The sequence below is a fragment of the Schistocerca piceifrons genome, chromosome 2 (genome assembly GCF_021461385.2).
Source record: "Schistocerca piceifrons isolate TAMUIC-IGC-003096 chromosome 2, iqSchPice1.1, whole genome shotgun sequence".
NCBI lineage: Eukaryota > Metazoa > Arthropoda > Insecta > Orthoptera > Acrididae > Schistocerca > Schistocerca piceifrons.
Window position 1 is genome coordinate 775,344,857 of NC_060139.1, and position 18,902 is coordinate 775,363,758.

Here is an 18,902-nt window from a genome sequence, read left to right on the forward strand (position 1 = left end):
AAATTTCATATAAAATTTACTGTATAACAATATCTCATTTAAGTACCACATAGGTGTCGTGTGTAATATTGAGAAATATTCCGTCTTCCGCGACTGTAACAAAAGTTTTATTTACACTGAGCACGTTTGGTTTTATTTTAAAGCACAGGCGAGCAGTGCAGTGATGACAAAATCGCGCACAGCGCGGAGTGCGGGGAGCACGTGTCTGCAGCAGCGAAAGGGTTAAGGAAGAGACAAAGCACTAGAAATTTAAAAAAATTGTATTCAAACGAATATGTATTCGTGACGTAAGGCACTTCGATATTGTTTTTAAATAATGAAAATATTAAGCACCGCACAAGGTTTGAACTCATAACCTTTCGCATAGAAGCCCAACACCTTAACCGTTATGCTAACAAAGCTCGTCTGAGTACAGATCGCCATGAGGATTATACGACATCACGCAAAACTGACAAACACTGTTGGTATGACTATGAATTACTAACGCTTTGTCGAAGTACAATAGGAAATAAACAATTACCGCTGTTCTTTATTGCGAAAAAGCGGTTTGTGAGATTGATACAAACAACTTTCCTTGCTATCGCCTGAACTAGGAGTCTTATTGCTTGTTTGGTTTAATTAATTAATAGAATATGAAGCAATTGATATAAAGAATGCTTTTTCCAAACTTTCTATAAAAGAAAGTCTGCTATCAAGACATTGCTTTTGTTCTATTACTTTATTTATGACTGAACGTTTCTAAAACTGAAGACACTCGTCCATGCTCTGCACTGCAGTCGAGATCTGGCAACGTCGTTCTCTGTTCATCGGCTGACTGTGTTTTGTGACGTCAGATGCGCAGAACGAACCTAAACTCGGCCGCCAACATAAATGACGCGCACTTTAGTGCGGCCACAGCCACGACCAACGACTGGCCGTGGCCACAGCTACTGTGACCGGGACTGCGGCTGGGCGGCACGGCTGGCAGCCGGTTGCCACAGCTCAGTCGCACACTGGAGATTACGGAGATGGCAACGGCTGTATACCTCTGGCACTGTCTGGCAAAACGAAAGAAGAAAAGATACTGGAAACATCCTATGTTGCAACGCTCTACAAACAGAACGTTTGTCTCCAGAGTGAGATTTTCACTCTGCAGCGGAGTGTGCGCTAATATGAAACTTCCTGGCAGATTAAAACTGTGTGGCCAGCCGAGACTCGAACACGGGACCTTTGCCTTTCGCAGGCAAGTGCTTTACCATCTGAGCTACCGAAGCACGACTCACGCCCGATCCTCACAGGTTTACTTCTGCCAGTATCTCGTCTTCTACCTTCCAAACTTTACAGAAGCTCTCCTGCGAACCTTGCACAACTAGCACTTCTGAAAGAAACGATACTGTGGAGACATGGCTTATCCACAGCCTGGGGGATGTTTCCACAATGAGATTTTGACTCTGCAGCGGAGTGTGCACTGCTTCCTGGCAGGTTAAAACTGTGTGCCTGACCGAGAGCTTCTGTAAAGTTTGGAAGGTAGGAGACGAGATACTGGCAGAAGTAAAGCTGTGAGGACCAGGCGTGAGTCGTGCTTCAGTAGCTCAGACGGTAGAGCACTTGCCCGCGAAAGGCAAAGGTCCCGAGTTCGAGTCTCGGTCGGGCACACAGATTTAATCTGCCAGGAAGTTTCACAATGGTTGTCTGTTTTTTTTGTGAACTTTGTGAACACAAAGATAAACTTTTCAATTTCACTATAATGTCTATAAAAACCTTTGATGAAATGTTAAAGATAATTGGAGACAGCATAAGAGGTACAGACACAGCAATGCAACAATGCATAGGAAATGAAGATAAATTGCTAATCACATTACGGTAAGTTTCATTAAAGAAAAATTTTAAGAATAATGAAATTGTTAATGTTACATTATGCAGTAAGTAAAATTAACTTGATGATTCACCGAAACAGGTAAGTAGTGGGGATATAAAACGATTATCAATACTGCCGTCATCAATGGTTTCTGGCGGAGAATTATTATTCTGTGAAGGAGGAGGAGGAGGTTGTGTGGGATAGGTCTCCTGATAATATCCTGTTCCATCACAAGATAACGATGTAGATAGAGGCTGGTGATGTGAGGAACATCCAGTTGACGATTGTGGACGGTGAAAAATGTACGCTGGATAATGTTCACAGGAAGATGTGTTTGACAGTTAGGATGCGGTTGAGCTTCTTCAATAATACTTAAGATCCGTCCTTTTACAGGCAACTTCAAATTTTTTTTTAAGTCACTGACCAAAGACAAGAAAAAAATCCTCTCCTCATCTGTCATTTGTGTGTCCAGTTGCTGCCTGGCTTCTGCAGATTTTTGCAGAATATCGATTACTTGTCTTCAAATTTCGCCTTCTGCTCTCCTTTTCTTACCGAGCTCCCTAGCCTGGTATGGCCCACTTGGAACTTCACTTTCTGCTGTGGCCTGATTCCCAGGTGACACACTGCTATGTGTATGCGACAGTGAAGTGGTAATATTTAGAAATGATAGGAGATTAAAATATAGATATAGCGCCTTTCTCACAGCTGCAGAACCACTTTTACTAGTTAATCTCCGTTTTTCTCGGGTGTATAAATCTTTAATGTTACGCCATTTCCTCCGTAACGATATACATGTAAAAATAAAATATTATCTTAGCTACCAATAATGTCTCTTCTTTGTACAGGGAAGGTACCAGAAGTGATATGTTAGATCGGTTTCCGCGTACCGTATGCAATAGGTGGGATATACGTTAATTTAAAGAAAATGATTAGAACAGTTCTGTTTATTAGATTATCTTAGAAAAATATATCAACACATTTTGTTCAGAAAAAGGTTGCCTTAAAACTAACCTATCTCGCAAAAGTGTGAAATAATTTAGTAATTTCTCCCTTTCAGACATCTGGCAACTGGAAATTGTTGATTTGCATCATATTTTCCGACTTGGAGTAACAACAATCAGAGAAATTGTAAAAAGAGTACGTTAATCTATCTGGATTATCTTAAAAGATGAATGTTCGTCAGAAGCGACCAAAAATGACTGGTTGTAAATAGCAAAAGATTTTGAAACTAAGGCCAATTTCCCAAACTGTTTCGGCGCCGTTGATTGAAAGCATGTGCGACTGGTGAAACCAGCAAACATTGCATCAAAGTTCTTCAACTATAAGAAATATTTCTCTACTGTACTAATGGCCGTTTTTCGATGCAAACCACAAATTTGTTGCTGTAGATGTGGGATCGTATGGTGAATGTGCCGACTCAATGCTATTTCAACAATCAGTGTTCTATAAGCGAATACTGTCTAATAACTTGGACATTCCGAAAGACAAACACACTTCAGGCATAAACAAAACGCCAGTGCCTTACGTATTTGTTGCTGATAACGCATTTTCGCAGTCACACAGAACTGTGTGTCCATACATAGGTCTGCAACTTGATACAAAAAAAGTGTTCAACTATCATTATTCTCGAGCAAGACGTTTTGTAGAGTGCATGCTCAGGATAATGGCAAATAAGTGGAGGATCTTTCACAGACCCCTGAATGTGGACGTGGATTTCGCCATTGTTGTTGTGGTCTTTAGTCCTGAGACTGGTTTGGTGCAGCTCTTCATGCTACTCTATCCTGTGCAAGCCTCTTATCTCCCAGTACTTACTGCAACCTACATCCTTCTGAATCTGCTTAGTGTATTCATCTCTTCGTCTCCCTCTACGATTTTTACCCTCCACGCTCCCTCCAATAGTAAATTGATGATCCCTTGATGCCTCAGAATATGCCCTACCAACCGATCCCTTCTTCTAGTCAAGTTGTGCCACAAATTTCTCTTCTCTCCAGTTCTATTCAATACCTCCTCGTTAGTTATGCGATCTACCCATCTAATCTTCAGCATTCTTCTGTAGCAGCACATTTCGAAAGCTTCTATTCTCTCTCTTTTTTTTTGTTTGAGTTGGAGCCCCTCCACGCCCACACCGGCATGATGGCCAACTCAATAGGTCTACTGCCATCTCTGCATAAGGGTTAGTATTCACTGAAGTGAGGTGTCGCAGGATGTGGGTACTGCGATGTTTGCGTACGTCTGGTTAAGGTTAACCATTAATACGCGCTCATCTGGAGATAGATTGGGTCGAAGTCGAACGAAGGGCAGCGGTTTGAAGGGAAGAGGAAAAAAAGTGCCAAGGCAAGAGCCAAGGGAAAAAGAACCTCTGCGATAGTTAGGTCGGGTGGTAAGAGCAGTAGCGGATGTCTTGCTGCCTGCGATAGGTCGTGCAAGGGTAGGCTTTGTTAGTAGTGGGTATCATGCATGTCGATACCTTTGACGTTGTGCGGCTGTGTTGCTCGGAGGCTGGCGCTGTGTGCCGGTGTAGAGCTCTCGTTCAGCATCAGCAACCTGCAACAATTAGGTTTATTATCGTTCTTGTGTCCGATAGGTCATATATCGGATGCACAGTGTAAGGTAATGTTGGCGGTTTGTTTGTGCGTCAGTGGGCGAGCTCGTCGGTGTCCCTGCTGTGGCCTGTTGGTCGTCTCTAATAGCAGCTGGTAATTACCAGTCAGAGTTGCTGATAAGCAGGGGCTTACCGACTTTTATCGCTTGTTTGTGTATGTTAGTTTACCATAGGTGGCTATGCCCTAGCTAGTAGTGTCTTTGGCCAATGGTGCTTCCACCTATGTTTGTGGTCGTAGTTTCCCAGAGTGAGGATGAAAGGATTGTTCGACTGTCTCGAGTTCCTGTATAGTCGTATGGCGTGTTTTTTGAATACTTCCTTGAGGGTATCAAGGCGGTATTCATGGTGAAGATCCACGGTGCGTGTGTAGCGTGGAGCGTTGCTAATGATTCGTAGCACTTTGTTCTCTATGATCTGCAGGCGGCGCAGTCGTGTAGGAGCTGCCCCAGAAGGGAGCTGCGTGCGTCATCAGAGGTCTAATCAGATTCATGTATATGGACCTCGACACCATCCTATTCAGTGTGCTTCCCTGTCGAGCATTGGGTAGAGCTGATTGAGCCTCGCGTGCGCTCTGTTCGCAACGTACTCGATGTGGTCCCCCCATGTAAGTTTCCGGTCCAGCCAGACACCTAGGTATCTGACTTTCTCTCGGAAACGTATTGGGCGTGTATGTAGTGTTATCGGTCTACAGTGTTGATGTTTGCGCAGTAGTTTCGGTCTACGCGTGAACAGAACTGCTTCGCACTTGTCGACGTTTACTTTAATACGCCATCGCTCCAACCAAGGCTCAGCTGTTCTGAGTGCTGTCTGTATTCGTGAATTGATGTTCGACGGTTTCCAATCTTGTGCAAGGATGGCGGTGTCATCCGCGTAGATGGCTAACGTCGCGTTTTGTGTTGCTGGGAAGTCAATAATGTACAGGTTAAATAAGATGGGCCCTAGGATGCTTCCTTGGGGTACTCCACCTTGGATATCATGTTATGCTGATTGTTTGTCCTGCACGTAAGTGTTAAAACATCTGTTCGTAAGATGTGAGTGTATGAGACGTACGAGACCGTCGGGGAAACCAGCTTCGCTTAGTTTGCTTATGAGTCCGTTGTGCCAGAGACGGTCGAAAGCCTTTTCGATGTCCAGGAACACGGTCCCTGTGGCTTTGCTCATGCTGTAGCCGCGTGTTATACGTTCGACTACGCGTAGGAGTTATTGTGTCGTCGAGTGGTGATTCCTAAAGCCGAATTGCTCCGGCCTTAGGATGTGCTTCTATTCTCTTCTTATCTAAACTATTTATCGTCCACGTTTCATTTCCATATATGGCTACACTCCAAACAAATACTTTCAGAAACGACTTCCTGGCACTTAAAAACACTCGATGTTAACAAATTTCTCTTCTTCTGAAACGCTTGACTTGCCATTGACAGTCTACAATCTATATCCTCTCTACTTCGACCATCAGTTATTTTGCTCCCCAAATAGCAAAACTCATTTACTACTTTAAGCCTCTCATTTCCCAATCTAATTCCCTCAGCATCAGCCGACTTAATTCGGCTACATTCCATTAGCCTCGTTTTGCTTTTGTTGATGTTCATCTTATATCCTCCTTTCAAGACACTGTCCATTCCGTTCAACTGCTCTTCCAGGTCATTTGCTGTTTCTGACAGACTTACAATGTCATCGGCGAACTTCAAAGCTTTTATTTCTTCTGCATGGATTTTAATACCTACTCCGAATTTTTCTTTTGTTTCCTTTACTGCTTGCTCAATATACAGATTGAATAACATCGGGGAGAGGCTACAACCCTGTCTCACTCCCTTCCCAACCACTGCTTCCCTCTCATGTCCCTTGACTCTTATAACTGACGTCTGGTTTCTGTACAAATTGTAAATAGCCTTTCGCTCCCTGTATTTTACCCCTGCCACCTTCAGAATTTGAAAGAGTATTCCAGTCAACATTGTCAAATGCTTTCTCTAAGTCTACAAATGTTAGAAATGTAGGTTTGCCTTTCCTTAATCTAGCTTCTAAGATAAGTCGTAGGGTCAGTATTGCCTCACGTGTTGCAACATTTCTACGAAATCCAAATTGATCTTCCCCGAGGTCGGCTTCTACTAGTTTTTCCATTCGTCTGTAAAGAATTCGTGTTAGTATTTTGCAGCTGTGACTTATTAAGCTGATAGTTCGGTAATTTTCACATCTGTCAACACCTGCTTTCTTTGGGATTGGAATTATTATATTCTTCCTGAAGTCTGAGGGTATTTCGCCTGTCTTATACATCTTGCTCACCAGATGGTAGAATTTTGTGTTAATAAAAGTAATAAAACTTACACAGCATGTTTACTTCCCTGTGGTGTTGCACATTCTCTGCCCCCGAACATCATAGTCACTTCCTCCCACGTTCTGTTTTTCTCATTTTTGTCAGCATATTCTTCAGATGACAAGTCCCACAAACCAGGCCTCTCCCTAATGTCTATAATAAATTTCTCCATATCAGAGTCCATGATGACAGACAGATCCTTCTGCAGACATGTAGCAGCAAACAAGTAACAAAATGTAAAATATCTCCAAAGGTGGAACCGCGCTGGTGCTGGCCGCGCACTGGCAGTGCAACGTGCGCACTGCCCCATTCAGCTGCGTGTAACTTTGGTCGCAGCGGCGCGTTGGCCGGAGGCTGGTCGCATGACAAAGTGCTGGCCGTGGCCACACTAGTGCACTATTGCCAATAAGGCTCCTTTTTCTTTCTTTTTTTGTGATAATACTTTCTTGGAGTGACCGCATAGACCACAGCCATAGCTGATACGACTGTGAAAGGGTGAAAAAATTTGCAGGTACTTATCAGTTATCACGTTTCAGTTTTCTCAGGAATTACATGGCTTGTGACAGTCTGTTACACACATGTGAACTGTATTGCAGCAGTCACCCCTCAGGTCAGGGTTTTTATTGGGCATGGAGCTGAATAGGTGAGGTGGTGGTGCCACAGGTGCAGGAGCCTGAGCTCAGGAGCTGGTTAGAGTGGCTGTCATATGCCCGAAAGTGAGAGTTAAACAGCATAGTCTGGAAACATATTTGTTACTCATGATTTTACAGTAAGGATTGTCTTCTACTGCACACTCGAGTATAATAAGAAATATGGATGCAGCACACCGCTGTTACAAAGGTCAGGACCTAGCTTTGATTTGCAGGTAGCTAGATTTGGAGTCTAGACTGGTCGTCATGCGGCCCAGATCATGCTTTCGTGCGGCCCGCCACTCTCCTCGGTTCGCACGGGTAGCATTAATTATCTACTTGTCTGGCGTGGCGGCGTTTTGTTTACGGAAACTGCGTAGAATTGCGATTAAAGTCGGCGAAGTAATTAGGTAACTGAAAACCATCCACCACTTTCATTTAACGTGCCACTTGCCGGTGTTCCGTAGCGCTGAAGGCGTGAGCGGCCTGCTAGCTAACAATGTGAGCCGTGCATAAACGCGATGCGTGCCCACGGCCGCTCGTTTGTCGGCGGCGGGCTTGATATAATTATTAGTGGGATAAATAATGTCTGATGTACCCTCAAGAACAGTGACTAAGAGGAAAATATGTGAAGAGAAAAGTTTTCGAGATAAATGGGAAGAAGAGTCTTGCTTTATAAGTGGACACAAAGAAGGTACTGCTACTTGCTTAATATGCCGGGATACGATTGTGGGGCTGAAGGGAGAGAATTTATTTCGCCACTACACAAGTAAGCACAATTCATTTACAGTAGCTTTTACTTTGAATTCAAATGAGAGAAAGGAAAAAATTGCTCATCTAAAATCTGCCATTCGTCGTCAACAAAACGTTATGATAGGAGCAGTTGCGCATAGTTAGGCTGTCACAAGAGCATCATACCAAGTATGTAATATTCTGGCAAAAAATATGAAAGCTTTCACTGATGCTGAGTTAGTGAAGCAATGTACGGTTGTTTCTGGAACTTTGTTTTAAAATTTCTCCAACAGTAAAAAAATATCAGCTGAAATAAATAAGCTCACACTTTCAGAATCTACCTGTCTACGTCGTATAGAATATATTTCAAAATATATGTTTGAGGCAGTAATTAATAAAGTCAAACTATACAAATACTTCAGTCTTTCATGTAATTCCAGTACAGATTTAGCTTCGATGGCTCAGTTTCCATTGTTTGTGCGTTACTGCACAAATGATGGGATAATAGAGAAAGATTTTTTAGCAATTATGCCATGAAAGGTCACACAAAAGGATGCGATTTTGTGGATGCAGTTCAAGAATTTGTAAACAAAATGACTTATCTATGAGCAAATTAATATCAGTATGTTCAGATGGTTGTCCGTCAATGACGGGCGTCAACAATGATTTGATAGCACTGATTAAGAAGGAATAGAATTTGCCAAATTTACTCTCCATTCACTGCTTACTGCATCAAGAAAGTTTGGCATGTCAAATTTCAAATACCAAATTGAAGAATGTTATGCAAACGATTATAAGCGTTATAAATTTCATTCGTGCCCGTGAACTTTATCACCGAAAATTTAAAGAACTTCTGCAGGAACTGAAAGCTTGTTACAGTGATGTTCTCTTACATACTGCTGTCAGATGACTACGCAAAGGAAAAGTGCTGGAACGATTTGTCAATTTTAAATCTGAAATTATTTTATTCTTACAACAAAGTGGCAAAAATTATCCTGAACTTGATGATGATGATGATGAATGGTGGATACTTCGATATTACACAAAAATTCAACACACTTAACTTGGAATTACAAGGACCAAACAAGATAATTGGGCAAATGACTAACAAAATATTTGCATTTGAAGCCAAACTGCAATTATATATAAATGAACTCGAAGTAAAAGATCTGTCTAATTTTCCAACTGTTTCTATGCTCCGATCAGGCTTAACTATCACCGAAACTGTTTATCAAAACATGAAAGAATATTTGGAAGCCTATTTGAAAGGAATTAAAAACAGATTTGCAGATGTTAGAAATATTCGAAACTGTTTCATCCTCGTAGAGAACCCTTGGCATGTTTGACATGATGATCTCAAATTATTCTGCCAATTTGGATTTCCTAAAACTTAATTTACTAAATGAAATAATCGAACTTCAGCATGACACACAGCTTAAAGCTCTGTTTATAGAACATCGTGAAATACAACAGTACACTGAATTTTGGAAATGTGTGCGTAACAATTATAAAAATTTACGAGACTGCACAGTTCGTTTGAACACTACTTCCTTCAACTTACCTTAGTGAAGCTTCATTTTCAAAAATGAAGTACCTGAAAAATAAATATCGTAATCGGTTGTCCAGTCATTTAGAAGACGCAACGAGGATTGCACGCTGCCCAAACGAAGCAGATATAGACGACATAGCCAAAAAAGTTCAACATCACAAGTCACATTAATGAAAAATTATATATTTGTATTTACGTTTGTTTTGCAACTACAATGAATAAAAACAAGATTCAATAAGAGACCCGTAGCTTTCTTATTAAAAGCCAGATTCAATGAGAGACCTGTAGCTTTTTATATAGCCTGTTGCATGTGTAGCGCATCTGTCCTACACACACACACAAACACACACACACGGTGATGTACAAGTTGCGTAAGTGCTGGATATATTTAGGAATATGCGAAAAATACAATCCTGCAACTTCGCAACAAAATCGCGCGGAATTTTCGATGGCAACAACACACCAAAAATACTTCGCCACAGTGGAATAATAAAAACTGAAAACGGACGATAATGTAAAGTTTATCTTGAAAATCATGTGAACAGCCGACCAATAATGAACTTGCCAGTTCGAAACCGCTAACGGCGCTATTTACCTAAATAAATAGCAGTATTAATAGTGGTTGGTTGCTGTTTTCTTCTTTATAAGAATTAACCTACATTAATTGTTAAGATTATGCAAGTCATGTGAATTTTATTTTCACAGAGATAATTAAACTGGAATGAATTAGTCAGACGCACAATTTGTTTTTCCCGTATCAGCAGTATTTTATGCAGTTTTCTCGTAAACATGGTGACAGTCATTCTGTGAAAGGCACATGTCATTGACTCATGCACGATTATTCCAGTCGTTCTCAACTCTCGACTCCTGTGAAGACTGCTAAAAATGCAATTGTTGACAACGTGACACAACTACTCGTAAGTCTCCTACGAATATATCCCTCATAATCTAATAGTTGTCAAACCGACGGACGGATATTTAAAAATCTTTTTCCCTGTATTGCACCATTTCAGTGTCATAAACATGGCTTATTGTTGTCAGCAACTGCACAGCAATGTTATTTGGCGAAGGAGTCACATACATCCAAGAGTTGCGAGTGGTTTTTTTCCGAAAGTACTACTTCATTTTAACAAGTGTTAATATTCACAGTTTCTGAAGAACGATAAATCGTATATATCCAAATCCGGTAAAGAATAAATGGTTTGCAGCTGTCGGCTGTACCTGTCTCCTTCGTCAAATGAAAAATATACTGGTAGAATTGTAAGTAGGAGCGCGTAAAGCTGTTCTATCACCTTAGCAGGTGCCACTTGGTACTGGGGCAGATAGATTTGTCGTTGCGGTGGGAGGGGACGTAATAATGGAAATGTTTTCTTGTTTGTTTCTCAGTGCTGAAAACAAATGGGTGCGTGTGTCTCGTACCAATTATCTGCTATTGTATCAATCTTAAATGAATGTGCGTTGGATTCATGAACACACATTATAGAGACGGTCATATGCGGTACATATTTGTTAAAAGAAATAATTAGTCATTAGCACTTAAAAATGTGTGTGTGTGTGTTTTTATCCTCCACTTCTCCTCCTAAGCCTTCGGATTGATTTCAACCACACTGATACACATATTATTTTCAATTTGTAAAGAAATATTGTGGGATAAGCAAAGGCAACGTCTTATTGCGGCGGGAGGGGGGGGGGGGGGTTATGTGGAGGAAGAAGGGGGAGGAGGACATGGACACATACAGGGGGAGTGTGAAATTGACAGATAAATGGGTGAAGAGATGGTGATTGAGGGGGAAGTCGAGATGGACGACAGACAGTGAGGGAAGGAAGAGACAGAATGATGTAATATTGGAAAAAATACGTATCTAGCCAGTGCCAGGTACCTCATCTAGTATGAAATAAAATTAAGGTGGTGGTTGTTCAGTCAAGTGAGTTGAAGAAAAATGACTTTCAAAACGTAGAAAACAGTTGTGATCGTGTCTTGTGTTACATAATACATTTAAGTATAAGTCCATTTGCTGTTATTAACCATCTGTTCACAAGGGCAACGCAGCAACATTTTGTCAGACAATTACAGTGTTACAATGTATTGGTCATTGAGGTTCACAACAATCTGAAACGGAGAACATTCTACACGATTCTACACGTAGTGATCCGAATGGTATCGACTTTAACAATAAGGCTAGAAAGTCAATGGTAAAGCTCTCGCTTCTTTACTATAGCTAGTCTATTGGAGGTTCATAAATACACCATTTACCTGGTTTGCCAGTTAATAGAAAGACCTGGAAATCTGCGGCCCGAGGTTCCACATTTAATGTTAGTTTTGGCCCTTGAGCAAAAAAGTTTGATGACCACTGGTCTAGAGGCACACTCCAACATTGATTCACCAGCACTCTCAAAGACAGACACACATTTAAGTGTATGCCAACAGCATATCATGGATGGTGAGTGTCATGAAGGAGGAAGTCCACAACCCAAATCAGCAATATAGCTCACAGCCACGAAGGCAGTACAGTGTACTGCCACGAAGGTGATACTTGGGTGCCTCACCCAACAGGTTGAAGGCAGTAGTTTGCAGTCACTTGATATGGCCCTTCACCAGAGGAAGACTCAGGTTTATCTGCGTCTTCCATCAGTCACAGAGGTGATCAAACAACAGTGGCAAAGTCCCAATACAGCCAGCTGGCCACAGTCTCAGAGCCAAAGTCTTCATTCAGGTAGCAGATCATGATTTGCCAACCAAGTCATCCTGTTATCTAGTGGGACTGTCATTTCATTGCAATCAGAGATTTAGTCGGGACAATGAGACATGGAGAGTGATGGTTCTGAAATAGCAGTATTTAAGTTTCAAATAATGTCATCATGGCCGGCAATTTGTTTACACTCATTATCCAGAGATGACAGTGGACTTGTTCCATTTGTGGTGTCTCAATTATTGTCAGTTCCCCTGGACTTCACACTTTCTATTAGTTTGTAGAACTGCTGAGCTCGAATGCTACATGTAATGACCCTGTATTACGTGGTCGCAGGATGATGTGTTGGGTACGACCACTTTCATTCCTTGATTTCACTCAGTTTGGTGTGGCAATGTATTGTGATCAGCATCCTGCCTTCAGCATCATTGGCACTCTTCACATGCTCCATGTACGTTTGTGAAACACTTTATGAACCGGATCCGATTCTCTGCCGCCAGGGCCAAGTAATAATTTTAAAAATTTATATGTGCACCCAGGAATTGAACCTTCTGCCCAACAGTGCTCTTTCCAAGTTTCACAGTCCCTGCACAGTTCAGATCTCCTTTGTCACTGAGACTACATACTAATTTTTGCATCTTTTCTTCAATGATTTTTGTTGAGCCTTGCTAGCATTGATCCCTTTCTAGTACTAAGTCATGTCATTTGAAAATTGCAAGAACTGAGAACTGTCCATGAGAACTTAAATCACTTACATAAACTAGTAACAGGGGGAGGGGAGGGGGCACTACTGATCCCTGTGACACATGGTATTCCAACTTCTGTTCACATGATTGTGATCCTTGGACCCCTATAACCTGCCTTCCATTTCCTAAATAAGATTTGAGGGTTGCCAGAACAGTGCCTCCAACTCCTTACTGACAGAGTGTGCTTGGAAAGATCTTGTTAGGATTGCAGTCAAATGCCTTACTAAGTTCACAAAGTGTCATTACTAAAGATTCTTTTTCCTCAAAACTTTGCTTCATCCCAGTACTCACATATAGCGTTAATGCTGTTGTAGTTTTCCCTTTCCAGAAAACATGCTGTGCATCTGTAATTTCAAAGTAATTTGAGATTTTATCTGTCACTAGCAAAAAGCTTGTTACCTTGCCTGGATCATCCTTCTTATAAGGTAGCTCTGTACATAGAAGTTTCAGAAAAACACACAAGGTGTTCATTTTAACTGAAGACATTGAAATACCTGGAAAACTACACATTGGACCAAAAAAAGTTATATTTCTAATTTGTATCAGAGGGGGCATCCAACAATACCACTTCAACCCACCACTGCATTAGACTGTGTTTAACACTGGTCGGTGGATTGGAGAGTTGGCCCTATTAACTGGCCTGCAAGGTCACTGGATTTGACATCGCCAGATATTTAAAAGATAAGGTGTAGCAGCAAGTGCCAACAGGCTGTAATGACATGGTCGAATGCATCAGAAATGCCTGTCCTGACATTCCCGAAGATATGCTTCTGTCCTGTGTACGATTTGAGAAGCCAATCACTAAGTGTATTACAGTTGGTGGTACTACATTTGAACAGTTACTTTTATTAGAAAAGCGGAGTAGCGTTCACCTCGATCCATGGCCACAGTGAGTAGTCCTCTGTTCAATATGTTGGAGGAATACAATGTTGTGCATGGAATTTGCAATTAAAAGTTATGAAATACTGGCCCATCTTACCCTCACAGTATGGAGCTGGGGTCCCATGTGCCATAGGATGTTCAAGGAGCATTGAGTAACATGTCGCAAAATATTATTGTACACCCACTGCTATTTCTCCGACTACAGTGCCATATGTAGCAAAGGGAAGAAAATGCTTCAGAAAAAATGTATGTAGATTTAGCCGTAGAATCATAATCTGCAATTGTGATTCCCATTGATGACTGTTTCCTGCCCACCCAAGAATGGGATGAAGGGAGAGGGGGGGGGGGGGGGGGGGTCAAATGTGGTAGCATTGGATGTCTCCATCCAATACAAACAAATCAGAATTATAACTTTTTTTGATCTAAGAGAAATTTCAGTGGCTTCAGTTAAAATGAGCACCCTCAGTGTGTGTGTGTGTGTGTGTGTGTGTGTGTGTGTGTGTGTGTGAGAGAGAGAGAGAGAGAGAGAGAGAGAGAGAGAGAGAGGGGGGGGGGGGAAGAGAGAGGGGGGGGGATATAAAATCCTGTGATCTTTATTATTTCAATTTTTGTGCTTTCCTTCAGTTCACAATGATGCACCTCTTGTCATTTCTTACAGGAGCTGACAGGTCTATATTCAAGCCTTGGACTGCACTTTTAGTGTTTTCTACATCGATAAAATAATTGTTACAGTGATCTGGACTACACAGGCTTAAGGCAGAGGTGAATTTCTTATTGTGTACATTGGTAATGTCCTACGCTGCCTTAGGTTCATTGAAGTAGCTTACCGTATACCTATCATTGCATTTCTTCTTGGTCTTCTATGAGGGTGGTTTGAAAAGTTCTCAGAATCACCACCAGAGGTCAGCACTAGTGCAACAAGTTGTTCACGAGATATTCATTGAACTGTTGACTGTAAACATGTGCCTCATCAGTGCTCTTGGAAGAAAGCTGGGCGGTGACATGGCTCTGTAGCTGTCCCTGCATAGTAATTTGTGAAGATGTAGGGGGGGGGGGGGGGGAAAAAATCGAGATTCAAGCAGTGATTAAATATTTTGTAAAGAAAGGTATGAAAGCAAAGGACATTCACGCCAATTTCCAGAATACACTGGGGGACTCAGCTCCTTCATATTCAACTGTTGCCCAAGTGGACAAATGAATTTAAATTTGGTCGGGAGAGCTTAGATGATGATCTGCGCAGTGGTCAGCCAAAATAAGTCACTACTCCAGAAATCATTGCAGAAGTGTCCAAAATAGTCATGGAGGATCACCGATTGAAAGTGCGTGAAATTGCTCATGCTTGCCAGATGTCATCTGAAAGGGTATATCACATTTTAACTGAAGAATTAGAAATGAAAAAATAATCTGCAAGATGGGTGCCGCAACTCTTGACGCGCGCCCGCACACGTGCCATCGCCATGGCAAAATAACATGAACTAAGATACGAATTGTTGCCACACCCGCCTTATTCACCTGATATGGCTCCGTCAGATTTCCATCTTCTCTCAAAACTTTTTTTTTTTTTTTTTTTTTTGAGGATCAAGATTCACCTCAAATGAAGAATTGATAGCCGAAGTTGACAACTATTTTGCAGGCCTGGAGGGAGTGCATTTCGAGATGGGATCAAAGCACTGGAACATTGCTGGGATAAGTGCATTAATCTAAAAGGAGACCACATTGAAAACTAAAACAGTTCCAGCGATGTAAGTACATTTTCCATTCCGAGAACTTTTCAAACCACCCTCGTATATACCTCCCATAAATTATTCTTGCCTGTAAATATGTGCTGTAAAAATTTCCTTTGAGCTGGGAGCTGTTGCTGCTTTGAAGTGATCATGTAACAGTGGTACAATGCATTTTAATTTTTTCATTCACTAGTACACAATGTTTTTTTTTTCCATTCACTGCATTTCGGCTGTGTTGTGACATGTTCACAGGGCGTTTTTGGTCTTCTGTGGATAGATACAGTCTCAGTCTCTCTCTCTCTCTCTCTCTCTCTCTCTCTCTGTATTATTATTATTATTAATTTTTTCTGTGTAAAGCTCCATAACTAGTGCCCTGTGGTCAGCGATCTTTGGGTATTTAGATTTATATTGCAGTGTCAAGGCAGACATCACCTCTGGTTAGGAAAAGAGTTGTTACAAGCAGTCCATAACTGGCTACTAAGTTAATAAATTCTGTTTCCGTAAGTAGTCTCTTTGCCAAAGTGTACACTGAAATCATCACACAATACGATTTTTGATTTCAAGAACATTAAGCAGCATAGGCAACATTTCATTTGGGTTAGAAAATGTTTGAAGTGGCCACTCAGAGAATGGTACACTGAAACAGCAACTATATTAAATCTATTAACTCCAAAGCAGCCAACTCTAAATCTGTGTCAACACACAAGCCTTTCTAGTTAATTTCTTTGACACATTAAAATATTTGCACCAACCTGTCTGTACAGACAGTGTTTGCACAGACAAATTGTTGCATGTGAATGAAAAAATTTGTCAGTGTTTCTGTCTGTGTGCTGTCTAGTGGGACTTGAACTGATTCAGACTGTAGTCAACAAACACATGCAAGTCTGAGCATGTAAATGCTATGCAGACTACACTGCAGACAGAAAGATCATCTTTTGTCTAGTGGTGTAGCACTATGTTGTGCTGCAGTTTTCCCTTGAAGTATAATTACGAGCACGTCTTCACAGTATTCATGCATTATACTTGTGAATTTATGATTTAATTCACAGAGCTGTATCAATAATTGTCATGTGTTCTGGTGTAACATATCATTTATATTATCATGATTTGTTACCCCTCATTGCCCAACCCATGAATGAGGATGTTATGAATCATGTATTGCCGGGAAGTTTGTTATTATTTGTGCAATTATGCTGGCTTGGATGGACACTGCATATCTCCAAGATGGGACAGTAATTGTGGTTTTGGCAACATGTTGCAGTACTCCATGTGACCATGTCGTGTCTCAGAGAAGAGAGACGTGCCACGGAACATTGTATATTGTGGCAATGGTAGTGATGCCATGGAGGAGAGGTGAAGCTTAGCAGTTAGATGTTTCAAAGCTGTAATTTGTGAATATCATACATATTACATGTAATGTAGTATTGATGTCTGTTCAGACATTGTATATGAAGAGTTTCCTTACACAGGTTACTGTAACTGAAGCACAAATATAATTGTGTATTGGAAGAAGTGCTTTCACACACACACACACACACACACACACACTTATGTTTACATGTCTGTGAAATTAGGAACAAAGTAAAGTGATTGCAGATCATGAAATGGTTTATTCTGGCCCCAGTGCCAGACCTGATAATTTATATGGTGAAAATCAATTAGATCTAAGTAAGAAAAATGTATTAAATAAAAATCAAGAAGGGATCAACCATTTTTGAAGGAAAAGTTTTTGACAAATGGTGCTGCTGTCCTTGGCAACGTGATCAAAACCCGAAATTAGGGCTCAGTGTACAAACCATTACCAGCATTAAAGCTGAAGAGAATTAACAAGAATTGATTGGCTGATGATTAATCATTCAATCTATCAACAACAATTACAGCAAAGAAGGATTTATAAAGTCTACTAATTGGAAGATTGGCAGTTGGATTTACAAAAGGACTACAATTGTTTCATGAATTCAACAACTACATCCCAGCATCAAGCAATGGCAGCATCAGTAGCACACACCTAAAATAACACATTTCACCAAGCACAGTGTACCCGCTTCCAATCAGCATTATAGAGTGAGAAACTACTCAAACATTGTTTCGTGAGCTGTGTTAAACCCAATCTGATTTTTTCTTTTTTGTCCCATGAATAGTTAAGAGTGTATTTTGGTAACCTGGTGGTATGGATGAGAGAGTGTCAGGCCAAAAATGAGATGAAGACATAAGGGACTTAAAGAAAAGCTAGAGATAAACAATAAGGTTCCCAAACTAAGTTCTGCTACTTTGTCTTTAACATAGGCGCTATATTTGAAGGTGATAAACAGTGTCATTTAATTTGAAATAATAATGATGACCAGTTTAGAGATGTAAATAAGGATCTACAACAGATTAAAGATTACACTGAACAGGGATTTACAGAGGTGCATAAGCAAAAGTCAGACACGACAGTAAGATTAAATGTTTAAGAGTAGAACAAAGACTCAGGTGTAACTGAAATATCAGGTTCTACTCTTGCGACTTTGGAGATTTCACCGAGCAAAAAGGACAGAATAAGAATGAATAATTGGTCGGTACAACTCAACCAACAGTTATGATAGATAGGACTGAGAGTGAATTGCGAAAGGTCTGGAATGAACTACCCAAACAAAGGAGGTGTTAAATAAAAAGAGGATTAATGAAAATGGCTGGTTCCCTGTAGAATTAATAGAAAAATTGCATTTCAGAAGTGGAACAAACCTGGTCAAATGATTTTCTAAATTTAAATCTGCAAGAGACGTTCACTCCAGTTTTTTTAGTGTATTCTCTAAATCTTTGTCTAAGCTCTGGAATGATTCCAAGAAAAATGACTGTCCTGAGCTGTTTAAACAGGGAGGCAATCCCGTGGGGAACTGCTCATTTGGAAGAATTACATTCCAGAATGATTTTCAGGGTAAGTTTAAAAGGAAATACTGGTCATCTAGTGCGCAAGAGAAATTAACACTCAAATTATTGGATATTACAATAAAGGTTGATACACATATAAGAAAAATACTGAGTGGCACCTAACAAGGTTTAAATACTTAAGACAACCTTACAGCAGAAAGTCATTTAATTAAAGGGTTAGTACATCGGCTAACTTATCATATGAGAAAAGAAATATGGTATTGTGGCTGGCCAACAGTGACCAATCTATTAATGTTTATCACAGGAATTGTTACATTATACAATGAATGAGG

At 40.7% G+C, this 18,902-nt stretch overlaps 1 protein-coding gene across 1 annotated transcript in view; it reads right to left on the reverse strand.

Annotated features, from left to right (window-relative positions):
* Nucleotides 1-4,324: 4,324 nt before the first annotated feature.
* Nucleotides 4,325-18,902, reverse strand: part of LOC124777817 (aurora kinase C-like) — a 135,506-nt gene continuing 120,928 nt past the window's right edge. Inside the window, exon 8 of the mRNA XM_047253339.1 lies at nucleotides 4,325-4,381. The gene's annotated coding sequence lies outside the window, so the exon portion shown is untranslated. The remainder of the gene's footprint in view (nucleotides 4,382-18,902) is intronic.